Source organism: Rattus norvegicus, chromosome 2 (genome assembly GCF_036323735.1).
Source record: "Rattus norvegicus strain BN/NHsdMcwi chromosome 2, GRCr8, whole genome shotgun sequence".
In the NCBI taxonomy this organism is placed as follows: Eukaryota; Metazoa; Chordata; class Mammalia; order Rodentia; family Muridae; genus Rattus; species Rattus norvegicus.
In genome coordinates, this window is record NC_086020.1 from 215,684,551 (window position 1) to 215,711,447 (window position 26,897).

Genomic DNA, 26,897 nt, shown 5'->3' on the forward strand with positions numbered 1-26,897 from the left:
TAGGGACCGCTGGTTGTTGCTTCCTCTTATTTTTGTTTTTAGTGGTGACATTATGTTTATATGTTTCACTTCTTCTGGGTTTGTTGTGAAAATATTAATTTTGTGCTTTTTCATGGGTATAGTTTCCCTCCATGTTTTGGACTTTTCATTTTATTATCCTCTGTAGGGCTGGGTAAGTGGAAAGATATTGTTTAAATTTGGTTTTGTCTTAGAATACTTTTGTTTCTCCATCTATAGCAATTGAGAGTTTTGCTGGATATATTAGCCTGGGCTGGAATGTTTGTTCTCTTAGGATCTGTATGACATCTGCCCAAGATCTTCTGGTTTTTAGAGTCTCTGTTGAGAAGTCTGATGTAATTCTGATAGGTCTGCCTTCTTTAATTTCTAATTAAAGAATTTCTTTTCATGTCCTATCTGTTTGTAGTTCTGTAGGCTTTTTGTATGTTTATAGGCATCTCTTTCTTTAGGTTAGGAAAGTTTTCTTCTATAATTTCTGTTGAAGATGTTTGCTGGTCCTTTGAGTTGGGAATCTTTACTTTCTTCTCTACCTATTATTCTCAGATTCGGTCTTTTCATTTTGTCCTTGATTTTCTGAATGATTTGAGTTAGGAACTTTTTGTTTTTTGTATTTTCCTTGACTGTTGTGTTGATGTCTTCTATCTTTTACACTTGAGATTCCCTCTTCTATCTCTGGTATTCTGTTGATGGTGCTTAGATCTGTGACTCCTGCTCCTTTTCCTAGGTTTTCCATCTCCAGGGTTGTCCCCCTTAGCATTTTCTTTAATGTTTCTATTTCCATTTTTAGATTATAGATGGCTTTGGTCAATGTTTTCACTTTTTTATTTCTTTTCCTGTATTTCATTAAGGGATTCATGTGTTTCCTCTTTAATAGCTTCTATTTGTTTGTCTATGTTCTCCTGTATTTCTTTAAAGGAGTTATTTATGTCCTTCATAAAGTCCTCAATTATCTTTATGAGATGAGAATTTAGTTTTGAATCTTACTTTATAGGTGTGTTGGGGTACCCTGGTGTTTTGTGTGCTGGGAGACTTGGGTTCTGATGTTGCCAAATAGTATTGGTTTCCAGTGTTTTTTTCTTGCTCTTGCCTCTTGCCATCTGGTTATCTCTGGTGTTAAATGTTCTTCCTGTCTTAGACTATAGCCTGTCCCTCCTGTGAGCCTGTGATTCTGTGATCCAGGATGTGTCAGAACCCCTGGGGTTGAGCTGCTACTGGGAAGGTGGCTGAGTGGGTTGGAATAAAAAACTCTGCTTCCAGGTATAAACTTGAAGGAGCTCAGGTCTCTGTACAGTGAGTATCTGTGCCCCAGAGTTCAGGGGTCCCAGTTCCTCCAGGTACTAGGGCAGCATTTGAGGTCTCACTTGGTTTATTTTTGGTTGTAGTAAACTTTATTGATGGTATTAAAGAGAGTAGGGAGGACTTCTTAGGCCTCTCCTGCTATTATGGGGGTCTGGGATGGAAAATATAAGGGAGAGGCTCAGTGTTGGGGGCTGAGTTTGGACAGGGACTCCTCAGCAACTGAGGACCTCTCTCTTGCTCTCAGAGTTCTTGCTGAGGTGGATGGTCCAAGGTTTCTTGCTCCTTGGAAACCACGTAGGCTATGAGATCCACCACTCTGTTGTGGTAGCCATATTCATTGTCATACCAAGAAGTGGGCTTTAGAAAGTCGTCATTGAGAGCAACGCCAGCCCTAGCATCAAAGGTGGAAGAGTGGGAGTTGCTGTTGAAGTCCTAGGAGACAACCTGATCTTCAGTGTTTAGAAGTTTTACCACCTTCTTGATGTCATTATACTTGGTAGATTTCTCCAGGCAGCATGTCAGATCCACAATGGATATATTCGGTATAGGAACACAGAAGGCCATGCCAGTAAGCTTCCTGTTCAGCTCTGAGATGACCTTGCCCACAGCCTTCACAGCACCAGTACATGCAGGGATGATGTTCTGGGCTGCCCCAGAGCCATCACGCCACAGCTTTCCAGAGGGCTCAACCACAGTCTTCTGAGTAGCAGTGATGGCATGGACTGTGGTCATGAGCCCTTCCACGAAGCCAAAGTTGTCATGGATGACCTTGGCCAGGGCGGGTAAGCAGGTGGTGGTGCAAGACAGATTGCTAACCATCTTGTAGGAGTTGTCACAATTCTCGTGGTTCACACCCATCACAAACAGAGGGCATCTGCCGAAGGGGAGGAGACGACCTTTTTGGAAACACCTGTCAAATGGGCTGTGACTTTCTCCATGGTAGTGAAGACATTGATAGACTCCACGACATACGCAGTACCAGCATCATCCCATTTGATGTTATCAGGATCTCTCTCCTGGAATATGGTTGATGGGCTTCCTGTTGATGACCTTTCCCATTCTTAGCCTTGACTGTGCCATTGAATATGCCATGGGTAGAGTCATCCTGGAAGATGTTTACCATGTAGTTGAGTCAATGAAGGGGTCTTTGATGGCAACTCTCCACTTTGCCAGATGCATAGAAGACAGCCCTGGTAACCAGGTGCCCAATACAGTCAAATCTGTTCACACCGATCTTCATCATCATATCTACAGGATGATTGCATGAGAAGATGTGGCTGTTTCTGGAACAGGCAGGAGCAGAGAGCCTGGAGTCTTACTTGTGATTCTGGATTTGTCAGAATACCTGGGGAGTTGTGCTACAACTAGGGTGTGGACTGAGTTTGTTGGGATCCAGAGCAGAGGCTTTGTTACCAGAAATCCTCCATTGCTGGTGTGATTGCAAGCTTGTACAACCATGTTGGAAATCAATCTGGTGGTTCCTCAGAAAATTGGACATAGTACTACCTGAGGACCCAACTATATCACTACTGGGAATTTACCCAAAATATGCTCCAATATTTAACAAGGACACATGATCCACTATGTTCATAGCAGCCTTATTTATAGCTGCTCTAATAGCCAGAAGCTGAAAAGAACCCAGATGTCCTTCAGCAGAACAATTGATACAGAAAATGTGGTACATTTACGCAATGGAGTACTACTCAGCTATCAAAAACAATGACTCATGAAATTTTTAGGCAAATCATAGAACTAGAAAATATCATCCTGAGTGATGTGATCCAGTCACAAAGGAACACACATGGCATGTACAAAAAAATAGCCAAAAAATATCTCATAATACCCACGATACAACTCACAGATGATATGAAGCTCAAGAAGAAGGAAGACCAAAGTGTGCATGCTGCAGTCCTACTTAAATGGGGGAACAAAATAATCATGGGAGATAGAAGGAGGGAGGGATCTGAGAAGGAGAGAGGAAGGGAAAGAAAAAAGGCTGCCAGGATCAGGTGTGGGAGGAGTCAGGGGAGAAGTGCAGAGGCAGAGGCGAGAGAGGAGAATGAATTTGTGGGATGGGGGCTTGTGGGGGGTATAACCAGGAAGTGTGATATCATTTAAGATGTAATCAAATAGAATGATTAATAATAAAAAAATTTTAAAAATTTCACTATGATCTATTTAAACTGGGTGTAGTGATATTCAATGAATTAAGTCAGACTCAGAATGACAAATATCAGAAAATTTTCTCTCATCCATGGTTCCTATATTGAATATAATTATATACTGTATATATATGAATATAAGAGTAAAAATGACTGGAGTAATAGTGGAGACCAATGAAGTATGAGAGGAGAGACAGCATCAAGTATAGGACAATGGAGACAAAGTTCCATGTATATGACATAGTTATATGAGTACCACATACAATAAATATACATCAACAGAAAAGGATGAAATAAAACAAACAAATGGTGTCAATTAATGAATCAATGTCATTAATGAAACAATTGTATGGTCATCTAAATTTCCATTCCTTCATACATTCTTAATTACTTTAAAATTAAATGTGAGTTTAAGTAATAAAGTTAAGGGCATCTCAAAATTTTCAAGGAATAACACTATTTCTTAAGATATAGTATATAGCATAATTTGTTGTTGTTATGGTTGTTGTAATTGTTTTGCAAATTAAGCAGTTGTGGCTTTTTATGTTAGTTTTATCTACCAACAATCCTTAGATGAAGAAGGTTTGTAGAAGTACTAAACTGTTTGCATAACAGTAAATCATAAGAAGTCATTTTAACACTACATACATTTAGTAGAATAATAGTATTACTTCTACCTTAAGGCCTATGACTTGTCTAATCATAGATTCTTAGCCTAAATACTAGTACCAGGCATGTGTTCCATTTCTAGCTGCGGAACTATTAGCCATCAATTAGCTGCATGGAGCAGGAGTCATTTTCTTTAAGGGTATCGTATCATATCTCAACTACATCCTAGTGGATAACCACAAAGCTAAGTCTGTGTAGAAAGCATAAACTGAATTTCATCTCATTTTATTTTTCAAAGATGACAAAAAAGTTAGGCATGTAATTAAAGCAAGAGAGGGTTGGACCTGAATGGAGTTGGGGGAGAGCACTAAATATGACCAAACCATGACCAATAAAAGTGTCCACCCAACCAGAAATGACACTGGTGCTTCACATACTGTGAAACTGGACATTTACAAGAAAATCAAAGTACAATTTTGATAAAATTGGAAACTAAATCTTTGTAAGAAGACTAAAAAAAATGGGAAAAAACTTCATACTGAGATGTCTTACCATTTTGAATACAAGTATTAAGTAACAAAAACATGTCAAAGAGCAGGCTGATTTGTTAATATATAATTCTTGTAGGTGTTTTTTTTTTAAAGATGGAGAATATTATTGAAACAGAAACTATGTTTTACATTCTGATCTTTTTTTGATATGTTAAAGACTTGTTGATTTCGTTTGACATTGTATTCTTAAAATGTAGCATAACATCAAATCAGTTTACAAAATACACGATCAAAATGAAACTACTTAATAGTAAGGATCAATATGTATCAAGTATATGACTATTTTCGAAATATGCTAGGAATGCAGTTGGGAGATGAGAAGATATGTGAACTTGGAATTCCTGATGTATAATCATCCTTCCTTGCTACATGTGCAGGAAATAATTAATTCAGCTCTATAAGAGGCTGTGGTCCTTCCCATGAACACAATTGAATCAAACATAAGATGCAACAAAATCATGTGATTGTGATACACACCACTCAGTTTCCAGTCCCATTTACTATGCTGTGACTAGGATAGAAGTGCCACTTTCAAAACTCTCATCTGCATAATGGCTCCGAATGTGTATAGCAACGTTATAATGAGGTTAAGACCCACTGTGGAGCAAATGTATTAGAAAAGTGATGAATATCAGACATGTGCTATGTGTAATTATGATCTGAGTAACATCTCACTATGCTAAACACACTTTGAGAGAGGGACCAAGTATTTTATTTCTTTTGTTACTTTTCATTACTTGGTATTATGTTGTATGAACCTTGTGAAAAGTTTATAAGAAATGCATATGGTGACAGGGGGGTTCCATGATTTCTCATTCGTGCATCCATCGTGTGAGGATGGAAAAATCTCCAAGCAGGAATCTGCAGAAGGCCTGAGGCTGTCAATACGCTTCCTCTTACATTTCATTATTTTCTGGAGATATAATTACATAGCATTATATTATGTGCTATGTCAACTGAACCGTAGGAAATGATATGTACGTTATGTATAAATATTATTTTCTGAAAAATGTAGTACGAATCCAGGATACAGTCTTTGGGGATATACAAGAAGGCATTACATATACACATTATTACTGACTTATCTTCGTTCTGGTGCTCTTTCTCTGTTTTTCCTCTTTCTCTTTCACTAACCTCTATCTCCCTTCCTTCCCCTCTGGCTCCTCTTCTCTTTTTTATTTTTATTTTTTCTTCCATTCTCTATAACACAGACACATTATTGTGTACATATGCATACACACACACAAACACACACACACACACACACACACTCTTAAACTTGCTTTCAGTTAATTTTTTACCAAAATGTAAAACAACAAAGGAGTTAAATTTTTCACTATTACATATATTATGTGTTACATACATTAATTTTTAGTAAATGCATAGTTTATAAATACTGGTTCTAGCACAGCAGAAAGCATATTACATCGATCATCTAAAACTTGTGGAAATTTGCTTCTGTTTCTCTATTCTTAGTATTACTTGAAGACTTACAATTGTATGTATGTGTTTCCATCCCCTTTTTGTCTCTGACATACAGTTTCAATGATTTATACAAAAGTGCCATAAAACACCCAAACTGAAAATAATCAAAATAATCAAATAATCAAAAATGTATAATGGTAGCAAAAATTTAAATGATCATAAATCAGCTTACACAAACAATAGCAGAGTAGGGAGAGTTGCTTACAAGTGAGAGATTCTAGTTATTCACTTGTGAAAATCAGATAAAGATTCTTATAGCTACAATAGTAACAAAGAACGCTGATCTCCTAAAATTGATAGCAGGGGAACAAACCTCTCATTATAGAAGCTCTGATGGGTGCTTTGCTGCAATGGGAGTCCATAACACGTATTGTTTTAAATTCTATGAAAGGTTTAGAAACCATATAATGTGCAAATGTATCATAAGCTACATAAAGATAGAGAAAGCCTTATCAAATGTCAATAGATATGCTATGGGAAAATATAAATAATTTTATTGAGTCTCAAATATTTTGAGTTACAGGGTATGAAGTATATTGTTTTGATTATTTACACTTTTGGGTAGTGCTTTAAAGGTTTTTAATACTCTAATGTCACCATTAGAGCATATAGAATTCAGCATTCACTAGTAAGTTTTTTTGAATTGAGATTTTTTTTTTGAACAGTTTCAGTTAACAAGGTCAAGTTTGAAGTTCGTAGCTGGCAAAGGAGAAAAAAAATGTTTGAAAATAGGTTGCAACGTAAATACGGCAGGGAGCTTGTATGCAGTGTTTGTACATATAACTCCAGTTAGAGAGGAGTTATGCCAATGAGAAAGTTAATACAGAAGCAAGGCCGACTCCATACAGCTTGTTTTACATACAGCTTGTTTTACCATGATGGTAATAGGCACTGTTCAACGTACTTACAGCAGCTCTTAACGATTACTTCCTCCTTCTCCTTCATGAAGTTAAAGGAATTCATTGCAGCTAATTTTCACTATTTAATCAGGATTAGATTGTTTAATCATCTTCACATCACTGGCACAGATCCCACTTTACATAGTATATTAATTTTTATATGTGTCTGGAATTGGTGTAATCACATTTTGTTCCAAGTATTATGTGGAATTTCATGAGACAAAATGTCTTCTGTTATTTTTTTTGTTACTACTTTGTCAAATTCATGTATCAGGGCAATACAATTCAAAGTCATTCTGTCTTTTATTTTGATAGGACATGTAATATCATAGTTTATTCTGAAGTGTGCAGCAGAACATGTCAATGAAAACATCCATGACCAATATTCCTGTATCTTAAAGCTTTTTGTTAAAAATAACTTAATCACATGTGTATTACTTCCCTGAGGACAACTCTTTTTCCAATATAAATAGCTTGAGCAATGTATGAGGAATAGCAAGAACAGACCGTAAATACTGTATACATATAAATTACAGGACGATCTGCACAGCTTTGTTTACTGATGCGCTACTCAGCAAAGATAGAAGCTAATATGGTGTAAGTAAACAAATAAAATGGTAAAGACAATTAGTCTACACGCTTGTGTATGTGTGTACACTTATATGCACACAATGTAATTTTATACAGAAGTAAAAATGAAAAAAATACAGTAAAATATATGTGTGTGGAAACTAGGTAACTAAGACCTAGAAAGGTAAAAGTAGCATGCACTTTCTCAACTGTGGACTGTTTTATGTTTGAAAAGACGAATCCTAAGTAGGAATGGCTGTGAGCATGTGCTAGGAAAAAAAGAAGTCTAGCCCAGGAGAAAATAGGTATTGAGGATCGTGGGTTGGCAATAGAAGTATTTACAGACTTGTTTGTCTGATTTCCTTCTTCAGTGTCTTTTTTTTCCAGTTTGCATTTTCTTATGCTAATAGAACAGAGTATTTTTTTTCAGTGTATGTTTATGGACAATTAGCCAAACTCAACACTGGCAATATTCTGAGTTACACTGTGTTCCTCTGCTCACATTCTGTCTTTGTGCGTAGTTTATTTTACTTTAGGAAATCCTGGGGTTGAAAATGATGGCTGATAGTAATTGCAAGGGTTTATGTTTATTGAAACAAATGAGAAATGTTATAAAGTAAAACTGCTAGAATTTTTTCCCAAAATAATTAATCTTTTTGAATCTCCACCTACAACATTTGACAGTTTCTCTTAGTGCCTCTGATTTTTTTTATTTTTTTTTTTATTAACTTGAGTATTTCTTATATACATTTCGAGTGTTATTCCCTTTCCTGGTATCCGGGCAAACATCCCCCTCCCCCCTCCCCTTCCTTATGATTTTAACATTGTATCTACAGTCTGTTTTGTTAGTTTGTTTTAATCTTTTTTATTGGACATTTTTTATTTACATGTCAGATATTATCCCCTTTCCCCCACCCAACCACCCACCCCTTCCCATCTCCCTGCCTTGACATTCCCCTACATTGTGGGGGGGCGGTGTCTAGCCTTGGCAGGACCAAGGGCTTCTCCTCCCTCTTCTGCCCAACAAGGTTATCTTCTGTTACATATGCAGCATATGTCTGTCCATGTGCTAAATGGTGGTTTAGTCCCTGGAGCTCTGGCTGGTTGGTATTGTTGTTCTTATGGGTTTACAAATCCCTTTAGCTCCTTCAATCCTTTCTCTAACTCCTCCAATGGGGACCCCATTCTCAGTTCAATGGTTGGCTGCAAGCATCCAAGTATTTGCTGCTGTATTTGTTATGCTCTGGCAGAGCCTCTCAGGAGACAGCTATATAAGGGTCCTCTCAGCCCACTTCTTGCCATAAGCAATATTGTCTGGGTTTGGTGGCTGTATGCATATGAGCTAGATCCCCAGGTGGGACAGGCTCTTAATGGTCATTTCTTCAGTCTCTGTTTTAAACTTTGTCTCCGTATCTCCTCTTATGAATATTTTTTGTTCCCCCTTCTAAGAAGGACTGAAGCATCCTCACTTTAGTAGTCCTTCTTGAGGTTTAGGTGGTCTGTGGATTGTGTTATGGGTAATCTGAGCTTTTGGGTTAATAACCACTTATCAATGAGTGCATACCATGAGTGTTTTTTGTGATTGGGTTACCTCACTCAGGATGATATTTTCTAGTTCATTCTATTTGCCTATGAATTTCATGAAGTCATTGTTTTTAACAGCTAAGTAGGACTCCATTATGTAGATGTACCACATTTTCTATATCCATTCCATTGTTGAAGGACATCTGTTTTTTTTCTAGCTTCTGGCTACTATAAATAAGGCTGCTATGAATATAGTGGAACATATGTCCTTGTTACATGTTGGAGTCTCTTTTGGGTATATGCCCAGGAGTGGTATAGCTGGGTCCTCAGGTAGTACTACATCCAATTTTCTGAGGAACTTCCAGACTGATTTCCAGAGTGGTTTTGCCAGTTTGCAATCCCACCAACAATGAAGGAGTGTTTCTCTTTCTCCACATCCTCACCAGCACCTCCTTGTTGCCTGAGTTTTTTATCTTAGCCATTCTGACTGGTGTGAAGTAGAATCTCAGGGTTGTTTTTATTTGCATTTCCCTGATGACTAAGGATGTTGAACATTTCTTAGTCTTTCAATGTGGCTGTCCTTATAGCTACTTGTAGTTATTTAGCATTTCCTTTTTATTCATAATTTTATCTTTTTTGCCATTTTATTTTATTTATTGAGAAAAACACGAACTTGGTATTAGCCACAACAAAATTTTATATTTTTTCATCATGAAGTTTAAATAACAGTAACATGGATTTTTTTTCTTCAATGGGAAGGTGGCAATCATTGTTGACACTTCACACTCTTCATTTCCATATATTGTATATTTAACATGACATTTAAAATACAGTCCAATGTTAAACTCCCCCAAGGTCATATTAACCACTGTTGTTATTATCCCAACTGATAACTTTGCACTTTCAGGAGGAGGCCTCATTCATTGATAGCTTAGGCACAGCATGACTCATCTAGGCAGAACTGGCTGTCAGCTTCATTGACACTGTTGACCGCCCCCTGGGTAAGTGAGTGACTGACAGCAATTCATGAAATGCACTCAATGATAAGCAGATATTAGCTCAAAAGCTTGGAATACCCAACATACAATTTACAGACTATATGAAGCTCAAGAAGAAGGAAGACCAAAATGTGGATGCATCAGTCCTTTTAGAAGGGGAAACAAAATAATCATGGGAGGAAATACAGGGGCAAAGAGTAGAGCAGACACTGAAGGAAAGGTTATCCAGAGGCTGCCCCATCTAGGGATCCATCCTATATGCAGCTATTAAACCCAGTCACTATTGCTGATGCCAAGAAGTACTTGCTGACAGGAGCCTGGTATAAATGTCTCCTGACAGGCTCTGTCAAAGCTTTACTGATACACATTAAGATGCTTACAGCTAACCATTTGACTGAGCACAGGGACTCCAAAGAAGGAGGACTGAAGGAGCTGAAGGGGTTGCAACTCCATAGGAAGAGCAACAATATCAACCAACCAGACTCCCCAGAGCTCCCAGAGACTAAACCACCAACCAAAGAGTACATATGGAGGGAGCCATGGCTCCAGCTTCATATGTAACAGAGGATGGCCTTGTCTGGCACCAAGAGGTGGAGAAGCCCTTGGTTATGTGAAGGCTTGATTCTCCAGTGTAGGGGAATGCCAAGGGGTTGAGGTAAAAAGGGGGTGGATGGGAGGAGGAGCATCCTCATAGAAGGAGGGGAAGGAGGGATGGGAGAGGGAGTAACTGGGAAAGGGGATAACATTTGAAATGTAAATCCATAAATTATCCAGTAAAATATATTATTGCACACAAAGGAAAGGAAGTCCTGAAAATGTGGTGCCAACCCTTCATGGCTAGGTGATTGGTGATTCAACATAGTCCCATGTTACACTGCTTTCTGTGAAATACTGGTCACAGAAACCTTTTGAGAACTGAACAAAATAGAGTTCTTGGGAAAGATCTGGTGCATATGAAGCAGTATAGATCTTATTTCACAACCTGAATCTCACTTAAAACTTGGCCTCATCATAATATGTTGGACTCAAGAATAAGAGTAATTTATATTGCTGTCAGTCAATATAATTTCTTGCCTTTTATATTATTTAACTTCTTCCCTCTTTTCCTGTTACCATGCAGGTTTTTGAACTAATTAATTAATTAATTACTATGAGACAGGGTATCACTCTATCATTTGTGCTGATAGGGAAGATCACCAGGTACTGTAGTATGGCCTCAAGCTTCCCACATCACTCCTACCTTGACCCCCAGGGCTCTGTGAGTCTGAGAATGAGTTACCAAAACCTGCTATTTCTGTCCTGTTAATCCAAATTTCATATACAGAGAAATATTATCCATGCAGTTTCTAGTTTTCAATACATCATGTTTGTCCTATGAAAGACCCAACAAGCAGCTGAAAGAGTCAGCTGCAGATATTTGCATCCAACCAATGGATAGAAGCTGCTGACCCATGTGGTTGAAATATGGAAAAACTGGAAGAAACTGAGGAGTATGGGGAACCTGTAGTAGAACCAGCAGTCTCAACTAACATGGGCCCCCAAGATCTCTCAGACACTGGACCACAAACCAGGCAGTATACACCAGCTGATATGAGGACCCCAATACATATACAGCAGAAGACTGACTGGTCTAGACTCAGTCAGAGAAGATGCATCTAACCCTCAAGAGACTGGAGGCCCCAGGGTGTGGGGAGGTCTGGTTGGATGGGGAGAGTGGCAGCATCCTCAGGGAGACAGGCAGGGTATGGGAGGAGGTATGGGCTATGGAACAGTCAGGGTAGACTGGGAGGAGAATAAAATGTAAGCTGTAAAAATGATTAAATACAATTTGTTTTTGTTCCTATTTAAAAAAGAAAAGTAAGTTAATTCAAAAATACTTTCGTATTTTGGTCATCCTTCTTGAGTTTCACAAGTTCTGTGCATCTAGGGTAATTCGAGCATTTGGGCTAATATCCACTTATCAATGAGTGCATACCATGTCTGTTTTTCTGTGAATGTGTTACTTCACTCTGGATGATATTTTCCAGTTCCATCCATTTGCCTCTGAATTTCATAAACTCATTGTTTTTGATAGCGGATTTGTATTCCGTTGTGTAGATGTACCACACACACTCTTTCTTTAAAAGGGGAACAAGAATACCCTAGAGAGGGAATAGGGAGGCAAAGTTTAGAACTGAGGCTGAATGAACGCCCATTCAGAGCCTGCCCCACATGTGGCCCATACATATACAGCCACCAAAGTAGATAAGATGGATGAAGCATAGAAGTGCAGGCTGACAGGAACCGGATGTAGATCTCTCCTGACAGACACAGCCAGAATATGGCAAATACTTAGGCGAATGTCAGCAGCAAGCGACTGAGCTGAGAATTGGACCCCCGTTGAAGGAATCAGAGAAAGGACTGAAAGAGCTTGAAGGTGCTTGAGACCCCATATGAACAACCATACCAATCAACTAGAGCTTCCAGGGACTAAGCCACTACCCAAAGACTATACATGAACTGACCCTGGACTCCAACTGCATAGGTAGCAAGAATAGCCTAGTAAGGGCATCAAGGAAGGGGAAGCCCTTGGTCCTGCCAAGACTGAACCCCCAGTGAACGTGATTGTGGGGGGGAGGGCAGTAATAGGAGGAGGATGGGGAGGGGAACACCCATATAGAAGGGGAGAGGAAGGGGTTAGGGGGATGTTTGCCTGGAAACCGGGAAAGGTAATAACAATTGAAATGTAAATAAAAATACCCAATTTAATAAAGACGGAGAAAAAAAACTATTACATTGAAAGTTTTTTTTCTAGAATTTATTGGCAGAGGATTCAGTTTATATTTTTAAAGAAGTTACCTAACACATTTATGTCTCATCATGATAGAATAAATAGAATATTTTTATTAGCAGTAATTTTTAATAAAATTTATTTGGTATATATTTTGGAAATGTATGTATTTATATTGATTATTAATAAAAGTATTTTATTTATATGCTAAAATGGTTTAAACTTTCTTTAAAATATTTGTATTTTATTGATAAGTGTTAAACTATTAAAGTATAATTAAATGTAACAAAGCATACAGATATGAATATATTTAATATTCCTTTAATCCTTTGAACCAATAATTATAAAAATATACAATGTCCCAAAAAATGTTTACTAGATATGCTCTTTCTTTGAGGACTGTAGAGCCCCCATCTGGTACTTCACCCTCTGTTTGTAATGAGATGATCAGAAGTTGCCATTTATAGGAAGTTTCAGGAAAAATGAGTTCTATGGGAAGAAATTATCTGATAAAAATGGAAATTGAAAATTTCACTTTCTGGCACAAGAATTTTAAAATAATAATATAATTTTCAAAAGTTTTTAAATATTATGCTAAATTTAAAACTGAATACTGTTTTTTGCTTTTCATTTTGTTTTGATATAAATCCTCAACCCCAGGTTGGCTCCTAATTTTCATCTAACCTAGGGTGGCCCCCAAGTTTCTTGGTTGGTGAGGATGTCCTTAAATTATTGACATCTTTTCCTTTCACCTCCTCAGTGCTGGATTACAGACATGTACCATATGCCCAGTTTGAGATACTAGACACCAAACAGAACTTCATGTATGCTACCCAATATAATGTCTCTTTGAAAACAAGGTCTCTGATTTGGTTTTCTTAATGTCAATCCTATCATCAAAACTTTCCTCAATTACCAAGAAAACTTCCTGTGAGTCAAAAAATGAGATACAGCTATAGATACATGAGGTACCCACAATTCCAACCAGATAATACAAGACAATAGACTTCCTGTGACTTATCATAGTTAAAAACATAAAACCTCAGAAAAAAATTGACAGCTGAAATAGAAGAAATATAATAAATCCTGTCAGAAATGCACCAGTACTTGAATATGTCCTAGAACTGGAAGAGCCAAGATGAATGTTTTCCAAGTCTTTCCAAGACTACAACTGCTGACCTAGACTACTCTATCCAGCAAGACTATCTGCAGAGTTGAAGAAGAAAGAAAAACATTTTGTGGTGCAAACAGATAAAAAAGAATAGTTCTATAAAAATAATCACAAAGCAGGGTACTGGAAGAAATACTTCAAAACTAAGAGAGGAAAATGCAAAGCCAAGAAAGTCTGGGAAGAAAATATAAAACTGTAACCCAAGAAAGAAAAAGCACTAATAATAAGAATGAAAACTGGCAACAACAACAGAATAATTTCAACGTGCACACACCCCTCAATCCTGACTCTAAAAATGGTATTGACTCTCCAATTAGTAAACATAACCAACAGAAAAAAATTGAGTAACAAATTTAACTATTAGTTGTCTATAAGAAACCTACTATATATTTAAAGAGAAGCAGCACCCAAAAGTGAAAGGAATAGAGTATTCCAAGAAAATGGGATCAGGAAATACAGCAGGTATGAACATCCAAAAAATTGACAAGAAACTCCAGATTAAAGCTAATCATAAGATACAAAGAAGGGCACTTCCTTCTAACCAAGGGAGTCATTAGCCTAGAGAATACTACGACACCACATATATGCACCAAACTCTGTTGCATCCAATTTTAGAAAAAGCCTTCTAATGAAATACAAAAACCAGATTAAAGCAGATTCAATAGTTGTAGGATAGTTAAACACCTAATGTTCGCTAGTAGATTAGTTATGTAGATGAAAATAATTAAAAATAATTAATCAGTGAAACATAAGATCTCATTGATAGTTTACGTTAAATAGATTTATAGAACATTTCATCCAAATATCAAGGAATTACAGTCTATTCTGCAGCACATGAAAGCTTTTCTAAAATAGATAACATGGTAAGAAACTCTCCCCCCTCTCTCTCCCTCCCTCTCTCCCTTCCCGTTCTCTCTCTCTCTCTCTCTCTCTCTCTCTCTCTCTCTCTCTCTCTCACACACACACACACACACACACCACTTAACAAATGTAGAAAAAATGAAATAATTTTGTGTACCCTAATATGTACATATAATATGTACATAGTAAGACTTAAAGTTACCAACAAAGAAAACTCTAGCAGTTATATATAAGCATGTGGAGATTACAGAACTCACCACTGTATGATCATGAAATTAAACAGAAATAAAAATATATATTGTGCTAATAAAAATGAAGTGAAGGACAACACTTCTATGTTCCCCGTGACGAATACGAAGTGCTAATATTTTATTCAAGGAAATCTTACAATTAAAAGAAGTACTATGAGATTTGTATTTTATTTACTTTATATCTATATGTCTGGATACATTCTTATAAAACACTGGAGTGCTAGAATAAATGATTATTCATGTTATTTAGAAACAATAGGATTCAAAGGACCAATTTATGAATATTGTATGTACAAACCATGCATTCATAAATTATATAGGATTTGTAAACATATTTTTGCTTCTAGCAGGGAATTGCTGAGTTGTACTGAAATGATCCCTGAAATTTCTGTCAGTTCTGGGGACATTGTAAAGCACAAGAAAAATTTGCCATATGAAATAAGTTTCCTCAGACATCTGCTGCCAAGATAGCTTGTTGGGAGCCAGTGATGATGGATGAATTTTTGACAGGTAATTGCGATTCAGATCAGATGCAGACAGATTTAGTACCTAAAAGCTTCTAGTTTATTAAAATCAGCACTGATTTATTTAGCTCTCCCTTTCCCCCTCCGAACTGTCATGCATTTTAACACTTTTGGGGATTAATAATTTAGTTATGATACCTATAATTTATGTGATTTGTGAAATATATTAGATTTTTCTTGGTTTGGCAAACAAAATTTTAAATAAGGAATTGTTAGGAAATTAGGCACACTTTTTCTTATTGGAAGCCCTAAAACTCATGAAACTTATAAAATTGTTATTTAGCAATAATTTCGCATTATTTAATTTTATTTAGTGCTTTATCTCAATTGGCAAAACTTGTGAACTCATAATAAAAGTTGTAGGTGGTTTTCTGGAAAATTGGGCTCATGGCTGGAAAACTGTGTGGTGGAACAGCGGCGTGGACAATTTTAGACTGACCCGTGCAAGAGGAGGATGAAAACAACTGGGCAGAGTGGGAGCGGAGTACCACAATAAGTGTAAACAAACCTCTCCTCTTGGGCTGCAGGGTGCAGTGAAATGCTTAGTAAAGTGGACTTTTAGACACATTTTGGTCATATTGTTATTCATACTTTATTGTTTGAGTCTGGATATATTATTTATTTAAGTTTTAAAAGAGACTTCGTGTAACAAATGTACCTGTGGATACAGTATAAACTTGAAGTAAAACAAAGCACAGAGGGACAGGAAGGAGTGAATGTAGGTAATGAGCAAGAGCTATAAAAATATTTAAAGCTAGTTTAAATAGTTTAAAACTAGTTTCTGGTTTTAATCCTGTCACCATACATCATTTGCTCGTAGTTATTTAGCACGTAGATAATACATATTTAATATGGAAAGTATAACATTTAATGTGAAGTCGCAGAGCTTCTGTGACAAATGTCTACTCTAACTCTATAGACGTTCATTGAGTGGTACATTGAGTTGGTGGAGTTTGGTGTGTACTTTTTTTTATTTACTTATTTATTTGTAGTTCCTGAAAATAACCCTTATAAATTAAAAGTAAGTAAAAGTGATTCCGTGGTGTTTTATTCTGCTTGCTTTGCAAAGTACTGATGAGTACATTTAATTTCATGATTTTATGTTCGGTATTTTGTTTGTTTGTTTGTTTGTTTGTTTGTTTTAAGTCCTATGTGCAGCTCCTTTCCTTTCTTTCTCTCAGGCAAACTTTTACATATCACTTTCTCATTATCTCCATGGGGTGGGTCTTAAATCAAGGCAGTCATTGGATGTCCATTCCTTCAATCTCTGCTCTATCTTTATCTCTGGACATCTTGAAGGCAGGGTAGATTCTGGGCCAAACATTTTGCCGGGGGTTGGAGTTCCCTCCCTTCATTGGAAGTTTTCCTGACTATAGGAGGTAGCAACTTCAGCCTCTGTTTCCCCATCTGCTAGCAGTCTCAGCTAGGGTCAACCCCATAGACTCCTAAGAACCTCTCTTTCCCAACTCTCAGGTTTGTTCCAGAGATGCCCATCCCCACTGATCTCAGCCCTCTCCTGTCCCACCTCCCCAGAACTGATCTCTACTCCAGTTGTCCTCCCTCTCCTTTCTTCCTTCCCTCCATGCACCTCCAGTATTTATTTTATTTCCCCTTCTGAATGAGATTCAAGGGTACTCCTTTTGGCCCTCTCTGTAATTTAGTTTCTTTGGGTCTTAGATTATAGAATTTTTATCCATCATTTTATGGCTAATATCCACTTATAAATGAATACATACCATGAAAGTATTTCTGGGTCTGGGTTACCTCACTCAAGGTGATATTTTTAGTTCCATCCATTTGGCTGTGAATTTCGAGGTGTCTTTGTTTTCAATAGCTGAATAGTATTCTGTTGTGTAGATGTAATACCTTAGTTTTTAATTCATCAGTTGAGGGTCACCCAAGTTGTATCTAGTTTCTGGCTATTATCAATAGTTGAGCATGTATCTTGTGGTATTGTAGACCATCTTTTGTGTCTATGCCCAGAAGTCGGATAGATGCCATTTTGGCCTCATGATGTTTTCCTTTGTCTTAAAGATGATTTGAGTTTTATGAGGTCTAATTTATTAATTGTTGGTCTTAATGCTTAAACTATTGATGTTCTGTTTAGTAAACTGTCTTCTGAGCAAATGTATCCAAAGCAGTTCATACCCTCTCTTCTGTTATATTTTTAGTGTATTTGGTTTTGTATTGAGACCTTTGATCCAATTGGACTTGAGTTTTCTGCAGGGTGATTGCCCCAACCCGCAGGGCAGTCGACCAGGGTCTGGGGTCCACCTAGGAGAGAATGGGGGACAAGAAACACAAAGAACAGACAGCAAGTCAAGAAGCCTGATCAAGCTGACAATTTTTAATTTTTCTCAGGCAGAAGATATACTGGTAGAAGCAAAATGTGGGTAGGGGTTGGGTAATCACAAAAGAATGGGCCTGGCTCGATGACCAGGATATTGGCTGGGTAAATTGGCCATGCAGGGGGAACAATAGGGTGGGTTGCTTAGTGACCTGACCACCAGTGCCTGACCACCGGTACTCAGTGATCTGACAACTAGATTTATGCTGTCTATTGAATTCAAGCAGAGCTGTAGGTGTGGACTGCTTTGATCTAAACTAAGGCTATTGCTTTTGCTCTAACATAAGGCTAGAAAACAATTGTTATTTTAACCTGAAGGCTGCTTCCACCATCTTGAGGCTGCTCCCAACAGGAGATGAAGAGGGACCTATTTGCATTATTCTACCTGCAGTCATTCTGTTAGACCAACATCATTAATTGGGTTTGCTTTCTGTTTTTCCATTGTATGGTTTTGACTTCTTTGTCAAAAATCAAATGTCTATAAGTGTGTACGTTTATTTCTGGGTCTTCCATTTTATTCCATTGATTGTTCCATTCTGTCTATTTTTATATCAGTACCATGTGGTTTTTGTTACTATAGCTTGTTGTCAGGATTCGTGATGCCTTTAATATTTCTTTCATTGTACATGACATGATTATTTTCACTATCCTAGGTTTTGTTTTTCCATATGAGGTTGAGAATTGCTCTTTCTAGGTCTATAAAAAATTGAGTTGGAGTTTTGATGAAAATTGCGTTGAATATGTAGATTGTTTTTTGTAAGATGGTCATTTTTATTATGTTAATCCTACTGATCCATGAGCATAGGAGATCATTCCATATTCTGATACTTTCCTCAAGTTCTTTCTTCAGGGACTTGAAGTATTTTTCATACAGGTCTTTCAGTTGTTTTGCTTGAGTTATACCAAGATATTTAATATTATTGTTGCTATTGTAAAAGGGGTTATTTTCCTAATTTCCTTCTTGGTCTCTTTATTGTTTGTATAAGGAAGGCTACTGTTTTTGTTTGTTTGTTTGTTTCTTTTTTGAGTTAATATTGTACCCAGCCAGTTGCTGAAGAAGTTTGTTAGCTGTAGGATTTCTTTGGCAGAATTTGGGGTCACTTATATATTTTATCATATCATCTGCAAATAGAGGTACTTTGACATCTTCTTTTTCAATGTATATCCTCTTCCAATGTACTCCAACCCCTTGAGTTGCCTTACTTCTCTAGCTAGATTTCAAGTACTGTATTGAATAGATATAAAGACTATGGGAAGCCTTGTCTTGGCTCTGATTTTAATGGAACTCCTTTAAGTTTCTTCCCATTTAATTTGATGTTGGCTATTGGCTTGCAACATATTTCCTTTATTGTGGTTAGATATGCTCCTTGTATTCCTTAACTCTGCAAGACTTTTAATATCAAGGGGTGTCAGATTTTGTTAAAGGTCCTTTTAGCATCGAGTAAGATGGTCATATTTTTTTTTCTTTTAGTTTGTTTGTATGGTGAATTACACTGATGGATTTTTGTATATAGCCATCACTGCTTCCCTGAGATGAAGCCTATTTCTTCATGACTGATGATGATTTGCTGTGAACTCATATTTGGTTTGCAAGTATTTTATTGAATATTTTTGTATCAGTGTTGAGGAGGCCTGCAATTCTCCTTCTTTGTTGAGTCTTTGTGTGGTTTAGACATTAGTGACTGTGGCCTCATAGAATGGCTTTGTCAGTGTTCCTTATGTTCTGTTTAAGGAGTATTTACATTAGTTCTTTCTGGTAGTCTGATAGAATACTGCACTAAAATTATCTACCCCTTGCCTTTTTTCCCCCTGCTTTTTTCTGAGAGACTTTTAATGACTGCTTCTATTTCTTTAGGGGTTATTCGACTATTTAAATTGGTTACCTGATTTTGATTTAACTTTGTTAGTGATATATATTAAGAATATAATCCATTTTATTTAGATTTTCCAATTTTTGGAGCACATGTTTTGAAGTAAGACCTAATGATATTTTGTGTTTCCTCAATGTCTGCTGTTATGTCGTCCCTCTCATTTCTGATTTGTCAATTTGGATACAATCTCTCTGCCTTTTAGCTAGTTTGTCTAAGGGTTTGTTGATCTTGTTTTTCTCAAAGAACCAGCTTTTAGTTTTGTTGATTCTTTATATCATTCTCTTCATTTAAATATATTGATTTCAGCCCTGACTTTGATTATTCCTTGAGTCTACACATCTCAGGTGTGTTTTTTTTCCTTCTGTTCTGAAACTTTCATGTTTTTAAGTTGCTAGTATGAGATCTCTGCAATTTCTTTATGAAGGCCCTGTATGCTATGAACTCTCCTCTTAGGACTGCATTTATTGTTCCCATAAGTTCCTGTATGTTGTGCATTATTTTCATTGAATTTCAGAAAGTCTTTATATTCTTTGTTTATTTTTCTTTGACTCATTGGTCATTCAGTTGAGAGTTGTTCATTTTCCATGAGTTTGTAGGATTTCTGAAGGTTTTGTTGTTGTTGTTGAAGTCTACCTTTTAATTCAAGGTTGGCTGATAGAATCCATGGGATTATTCCAATCTTCTTGAATCTGTTGAAGCTTGTTTTGTGTCTGATCAATTCTGGAGAAGGTTTTGTGAGGTGCTAAGAAAAAGGAATATTCTTTTGTATTTGTGTGAAATATCCTGTTGGTGTATGTTAGGTCCATGTCAGTTTCACTATTTCTTTCTTTAGTTTCTGTCTTGATGGGTGAGAGAGGGGTTTTACAGTCTCCCACTATCAGTGTGTGGGGTTAGATGTGTGATGTAAGGTATTCTAATGTTTCTTTTATGAATATGGATGTCCTTACATTTGTGGCATAGATGTTTGGATTTAAGAGGTCATCTTCATTAATTTTTCCTTTTAAAAATATAAAACATTTTTATGCACGTGTTTTTTAAGTAATTTTAGTGGAAAGTCTATTCTATTGCATATTAAAATGGTTATTGCAGCTTGCTTCTTGGGTCCATTTGCTTGAAAAACCTTTTACAGCCTTTTACCCTGAGGTAATTTGTTCCTTTGCTGCTGAGGTGTGTTTTTTGTGTGCAGCAGATTTATAGAGCTAGTTTTCATATCCATTCTGTTAGCCTATGTCTTTTCAATAGGGAATTGAATCCATTGATGTTGAGAGACATTAATGACTAATGATTGTTAATTTCTGTTGTTTTGATGGTGGTAGTAGTAGTATGTTTGTTTGTACTGTGCATGTGCCCACATCTCCTCTCTCCCCCCCCCTCTCTCTCTGTCTCTCTCTCTCTCTCTCTCTGTGTGTGTGTGTGTGTGTGTGTGCGCGCGCGTGTGTGTGTGTTCTTCCCCTTCTTTGCTTTGCTGGTGTAGAGATAGTTTTTTTTTTCTGTGTTCTCTTGGGTATAGTTAAACTCTTTTGGGTGAAGTTTTCTTTCTCATATCTTATTTATAACTGTATTGTGAATAGATATTTTTTAAACTTGGCTTTTATCATGAAATATGCCATTTTCTTCATCTATGATGATTAAAAGTTTTGCTGGGTATAGTGGTCTGGGCTGATATCTGTGGTCTTTTAGAGTCTGTGAGCTATCTGTTCCAGTCTTTCTGGATTTTAGAGTCTCTGTTGAGAAGACTTGTGTAATTTTGATTTTTCTGCCTCCATATGTTATTTGGTCTTCTTCCTTTGCCGTTTTTAATATTCTTTACATTTTAATATTTTGTACGTTTAGCATTTTCATAATTATGTCACTAAAGGATGATATTTTTTCCGGTCCAATCTCTTTGGTATTCTATAAGCTTTTGGTACATTTACAGACATATGTTTGTTTAGGCTGGACAAAGTTTCTTCTATGATTCTGCAACCCCATAGGAAGAACAACAATATCAACCATCCACACTCCCCAGAGCTCGCAGGGACTAAACCACCAACCAAAGAGTACACATGGAGCGACACATGGCTCCAGCTGCATATGTAGCAGAGAAAGGCCTTGTTAGGCATCAATAGGAGGAGAAGCCATTGGTCCTGTGAAGGCTCATATCCTCAGTTTAGGGGAGTGCCAGGGTGTGGAGGTGGGAGTGGGTGGGTGGGAGAGGAAGCACCCTCATAGACTCAGGGGGAGGGGACATGGGAGAGAGGGGAACCATGAAAAGGAATAACATTTGAAATGTAAATACAATATACAATAAAAATGCAAAAAAAAAACCTATTTTCTGGGCCTTTTGCTGGGAATCTTCTCATTGTAGTATGATTATGACGAGGTTTGGCCTTTTCATAATGTCCCACATTTCTTGGATGTTTTACGTCAGGAACTTTATATATTTAATATTTATTTGAGTGATATATTGATTTCTTCAACTGTATCTGTTAAGCATGAGATTTGGTCTTGCATATCTTCTATTCTGTTAGAAATTCTTGCATGTGCATTCCTTTTCTCCTCCCTAGGTTTTCCATCTCCAGGATTCCATTGGTTTATTGCTTCTATTTCCGTTTTCAGGTCTTGAACAGTTTTATTCATTTCCTTCACACATTTGATTGTATTTCCCTGTATGTCTTTAAGGAAATCATTTCCTCTTTAAATGTCCCTATCATCAATAGAAGATTGGATTTCTTGTGCTTTGGCTTGATAGCATATGGAGGGCTTGCTGTAGAAGGAGAGCTGGGACCTGGTGGTACCATGTTGCCTTGGGTATTTTTCATTGTCTTCTTATGCTGATTTCTAGACATCAGGGTTTTAATTTTTTGTTTGTTTGTTGGTTGGTTGAGTTATTTTGGGGGGAGGGGGCATTGGCTGGATGTTCCTGATACTGGCAAGTGTTGTTGCAGAGACAGGCAGAATTGTGGGCCCCATGATGGAGTTCAGGAATAACATGCTACCCACTTCTGCTGGCTGTGCCCCATCTGAACGTTTTTTGGGCTCCTCAGGAAGGTAGGTAGAGCTGTGGGCCACTTTGGACACACAACATGTTGTTCACCACTGCTGACTGTGCCCCAGGTGGACCCAGCAGGTAGGGGAATGGTGGGAGACAGATGTAACCTGTATATACCTGGCACCCTGTAAGTCTCCTGAAAGGGGGGTCAGCAAAGCTGTGGGCCAAATAATGGAATTCAGAGGGCAGCATGCAGCTCACCTTTGCTGGCTGTCCATATTTTTGTTCTGTAAAGGCTATTGTTGAGATGGACATGAAAATTACTCAGAATGACAGGAGTCTTGTCCATAAAAACTGAACTCAACTTGTTCATATCTATTAAGGAAGCAAAAAACATAAATAAAAATAAACCTCACATTATTACATTTGACTTGATTTTATACTCAATACATGACCGAAACTCATGATGGGTATTTTTTTATAGAACATACTTAACTGAATTGACTATCAGTTTATATTTTAGGCTATGACTTATTTATGCCTAGAAGGCATAGTTAATTCTTACTCCTCCTCCTCCTCCTCCTCCTTCTCATTCTCCTCTTCTCCTTCTACTACTACTACTACTGCTACTACTACTACGTCTTTAAGAATTTCATATTTACTAGTTATTTTGATTATACTCTCCCCTCATTTCCTTCTGATAAAATCCATACCAACTCCATTAAGGGTATTCATTTGCTTTTATTTAGCACATGAAGTCCAATTAGTGCATCCTATATACTTTTGAGTGTGAGCATTTAGTCCTCCTTGGTGCCATAGTGGTAAGATTGTGATGGGGGTAATCAGGAACTTCTCAATTGGTTTAAGGTTTGTTCCACACATAGGACTGACATTTGACTCAGTTTTCTGGTTCAATTTAGAGAAGTTATAGCACATAGGAAGAACTACGATTAGTCTGCTAAATATGCATAGTATTAAATTTCACCCCCAACAAAACAACTTATCACTATGCCGTGTGTGTGTGTGTGTGTGTGTGTGTGTGTGTGTGTGTGTGTGTGTGTGTGTATTTATACCTCTTAAAACCAATCTGGGAAATCTTTATTTGTGGTAGATTATTCTTAACACAGAGATCACAACTGGTCAATGTGGAGCCTTACACTGACTCCAAGGATTGATGTGACTGCTGTGGTAAAAGAATGAAAAAATGAAACATGGTTATAAGCCCAGAAAAAATTGAAATCTGGTTGACTTGGCTCTAAGATAGACAAGTCTCAGCTTCCCAGAAGTTCAGCAGCATAAGCAAGGAGTTAGTCTTTGGGTATGCCTGAATTAGGAGGCAGAGTTTATTATATATAGCTGACTAAGAAAATGGGCTTAGCTAATCATGGTGGGAGCATTACCTGTAGGAGAGCAGTCTACAGCCATACATTTCCAAGGGAAAACAGGCATAGTGGGAATTTTCTTCACATACTATCAACATTGATCATGGAGGACATCAAGGATTTGCTATCCTTCTGACCCCTCCGATTCACTCTCCCTTGGAAACTAGCCTCTTTTGATTATAATTTGCTACACTTGCTACACACACACACACACACACACACACACACACACACACACACACACAAAGAAAGAGAGAGAGAGAGAGAGAGAGAGACAGACAGACAGACAGACAGACAGACACAGACACAGAGAGAGACACAGAGGAACGGAGAGAGGGAGAGAAAGTTCAGTTTACTTAATGTGATGTGTGTGTACACAATTTCAGGGTTGACCATTTTTTATTGGGGCTTACACCTCTCTCAGAAGTCAGTAGTTGCCTTTAGTTCTTTATCTAAGGGTGGGATCCAAAGAAATTTCACTGGAAATTATAACAAAGTCACATTCATGGTACCTCAAAAATATTTCTGCCTAAAGAAATCCAGAGCGATAATTGGGACACTTAATCGAAGAATTGATCTCTTCTGATTTGAACTGTATCTCAATTACACTGTACATGGTAAGAATTCATCTTTGGGTATACTCAGGAAAAATAAATTTATGTGAAACTGAAAGACTACTTAGTATTCAGCATAGTATGTCAAGAAAAAGCACTAACTCATCAGAAGTGAAAATTTACCAGGCACTCCATAAAGTTTCAGTTCAGTCTGACTTTGTAGAAAATGTCCAGAAGTAAATTAAAGCCTAAGTTTTATTCACTAAATCAATGAAGTAGACTTTCCCATTGCAATGATGTTCCCTGACATCCTAGGAAGTATGCTTAGTAGGTTTAAGTGCACAGGCATTTTCAATGTGTGTACAAGGATTTATTAAATGGTAGCATCAGGAAACCATTTCCCAAGCAGGGAGTAGGATTGTTATCTTTGAGAAAGGGAACAACAGTGTAGGAGGCGTAAGTCACTGATCAGGCACCACATGAATATGTTTTGTTTACTTCTTATAACTTTCGACTCCATTTGAAATTATGATATATTAATTTCATTTTATCTTGTTTTACTACAATGTCCTGTCATGCTGAGTAGAAAATAAGCAAATTAATATGAAGCACAATAGCAGTACTACCCTAGATTTTTCTAAGATTATCATTGTTTCTTTCTTTATGACCCAATGCTGTATTCCCTTGATTTTGTTAAACACACATCTAACAGTTTTCCTCTCAGTTGTTTGCCTCATATTCTAATATTCATGCTTTTAGATGGTGTATTTGAGTCATGTGATTAGAGTTCAAAAATCAATCATAAGGTTGAATAATTGATCCTGTTGTAGGGGACAATCGTCTTCATCCATCTTCATGATCAACAGGATCAACTTCCCTGAACAATGATATATCTCAGATTTCTGTTGGTTATCAAACATGAAGATCCCAGAATAACCAACTGGAATATGGGTTTAAGTTTTATTGATATTTATGTCATTGTTGGTCATAGAATGAATATTCTTTGGTTAGGATAAAGGTCTCCAAGTTGCTGTAAGTTGGAAATGTGAAGTCTGGAAGTATAGCAAAATGAGTAATAGTGAGTGGGCCACTGCCAAGTTCACCCAATCATGGTTCCTTGATGTATGTGTAACAGCATTGGTATAATTTTGTACCATATCTTAAAAAGAGCTTGTCCTTGTAGGGTTTTCTCCAAACTAATACTTTAGCTGAGTCACCAGGGAACCAGTTCCCTGACTATTAAATCAACAATTTGTCTAGCATAGTGTATGATAGCATCTCACAGGTTTTAAAGCATAATCATTTTCACAACTCTTTTGACATTCAGTGGAATACTTTGTTATAGATAATGCTACCCAAGATCCGGGTGGGACTGTACTCTGTAAACATGAATATAGCAGTGCTGGTAAAGACATCACATCAAGAAAAGAAATCCACACTTGGGATATGCTCCTATCACAATCTATTTTGGTGGTTTACTGTGGAGAGTTTTACACAGTGGCTCAGTATTTATCAGGATGACTGACACATCAAGCATTCAGTAGTAGTTAAAACTGAGTGATATTGGTAATGGCAGATTAATGGAATTGTGCACAGACACAGTTTTTACCTTTCCTATAGTTTTAGAATTTTTCAAGATGTGTATAATTAAACCTGGAGTGTTTGAGTATTAAAACTGGATTACGGTGCATCCTTTAGAACGTATTGTCTAATTAAGTATGTAGTTATCTCCATGATTTAATTTGTGACTACTTGTATAGGTTCTTTGTGTTATTACTTTTCCACATACTCCATAATATTTGGTCAAAAAAAAAAGAACTCTAACTTTTAGCCTGTCACTGGGGAGTCCATGTCTAATTCATCTAAGGAGATTCCTGATTGACTGAGAAAGCTATCTATTGCTCTAAAAAGGTAGAGGAAAACTTCAAAGAAAAATATTTTTAAAAATCTTATTTCAATATGTCATTTAAGATGTTTGGGAGTTATTTTGGCATATGTCATTGTAGCCAGTTAGCAGATGAAAAACAAAACAAATTGACAGTACAAAGAAGTTCCATGAATTTTATATTCCTCCCTCAGA

The 26,897-nt window shown here is 37.1% G+C and overlaps 1 pseudogene; it reads right to left on the bottom strand.

The window, feature by feature from the left end:
- Positions 1-1,749: 1,749 nt before the first annotated feature.
- LOC134485804 (glyceraldehyde-3-phosphate dehydrogenase-like) lies at positions 1,750-5,467 on the bottom strand (annotated as a pseudogene).
- Positions 5,468-26,897: the final 21,430 nt, after the last annotated feature.